Consider the following 1,889-nt stretch of genomic DNA (forward strand, 5'->3'; position numbering starts at 1 on the left):
GTGCACAGCATGCCGGCAGCGTGCGCACAGCATGCCGGCAGCGTGTGCGCAGCGTGCGCGCTTGGCAGCCTGTCGACAGAATTTTTCGAAACTTGCCATGCCATGCGCGCGCACAGCTTGCGCGCAGCGTGTGCACAGCATGCCGGCAGCGTGCGCACAGCATGCCGGCAGCGTGTGCGCAGCGTGCGCGCTTGGCAGCCTGTCGACAGAATTTTTCGAAACTTGCCATGCCATGCGCGCGCACAGCTTGCGCGCAGCGTGTGCACAGCATGCCGGCAGCGTGTGCACAACATGTCGGCAGCGTGCGCGCTCGGGAGCCTATCGACAGAATTTTTCGAAACTTGCCATGCCATGCGCGCGCACAGCTTGCGCGCAGCGTGCTGATTCTGTCGACAGCGAGGCTAGCGAAACTTCTCCTGCCATGGCGTGCGCGCAGCGTGCTGACTCTGTCGACAGTGAGGCTAGCGAAATTTGTCTTGCCATGGCGTGCGCGCAGCTTGCGCATTCGGTCGACAGTGAGGCTAGCGAAACTTGTCCTGCCGTGGCCTGCGCGCAGCCTGCGCGCAGCATGCGCGCAGCATGTGCGCAGCATGCCGGCAGCCTAGTTCCAGATTTTTTCAAATGTCGACAGAATTTTTCAAACCTTGTCAAACCCCATTTTTATTGAAATTTCCTCGCACAATAAGCTCCCCATAAGTAGTCTATGATTTTTAGTACCTTCTCCAAGTTACAAAACTAAAAAATTCCTCCCGGATTTGTTTTAATGATTTTTTCAATTTTACGACTTCTAAAAATAATAAAAAATACTTCCCGACTTCAAATATTTATGAAACTTTTTCCCATCAGAGATTGCATGTTTCTTAGTATCCCTGCAAAAAATCACGTCCAAATACCTTGTATTGAATTATTTAGAGCCCATTATGACTCCTCGCGCATAGGTGATGTCTCTTCCTGTCAAAGGGCTAAATGCATAAAATGCTATATAGGGGGGTGTGTGTTGCCTGCATATGCATGGCAGCCCATGCCCTCCTAGCTGCAGCCCCCTTCCCCCACGCCACACCCATGTCATGTTGCCTCGATATGTTGCCTCGATATGTTGCCTCGGTATTATGGGTTTGGTGTCGGGGTCGGGGGGCTGCCACCCATGGCGGTGGTGGCCGGAATCCGGCCGCCGCCACCACGCCGCCGCCATGGGTGAGGGGGAAAAAAAAAGGCGTGGAAAGTTGCGAAATGGGGTTGTCTAGGCTTTTTTTTGGCATGGAAGAGCATGGAGTGCTAGGAACTCCTTCTCAAATGCGCGGGCATGTCGACCACAACCTCATTTCGCAACAACAACCACCCGTGTGGGGTGGCGGTGGGTGGATAGTCGCGGATTGGGGCTTGCCAAGCCAATGTTTTCAAAAAAATTCATCAAAATTAAAAACAAATGTTTTGTTGCCTTCGGATTTGTGGGCGAGCGGTGAGTCGGAGTGGAGCCGGTAAAGTTTAACCTCGGTGTGCACGGTTGTTTTTAGAAACTCAATCCAATGCCGGGGACGTTGAAAGTGACGCTCTTATGAGTTGCAAACCCGCAAGATTTAAAGAACCTTTTCAAAAAAAATTCAAACCAACAAGATTTAAAAACAGAAATTTTCATCAAAATGAAAAACAAATGTTTTGTTGCCTTCGGACTAGTGGGCGAGCGGCGAGTCGGAGCGGAGCCGGTAAAGTTTAACCTCGGTGTGCACGGTTGTTTTTAGAAACTCAATCCAATACCGGGGACGTTGAAAGTGATGCTCTTATGAGTTGCAAACCCACTAGATTTAAAGAACCTTTTCAAAACAATTTCAAACCAACAAGATTTAAACCAACAAAATTAAAAACAAATGTTTCGTTGCAAACAAATTGTG

The sequence above is a fragment of the Prunus avium genome, unplaced genomic scaffold (genome assembly GCF_965620075.1).
Source record: "Prunus avium unplaced genomic scaffold, drPruAviu1.hap1.1 HAP1_SCAFFOLD_36, whole genome shotgun sequence".
Classification (NCBI taxonomy): domain Eukaryota; kingdom Viridiplantae; phylum Streptophyta; class Magnoliopsida; order Rosales; family Rosaceae; genus Prunus; species Prunus avium.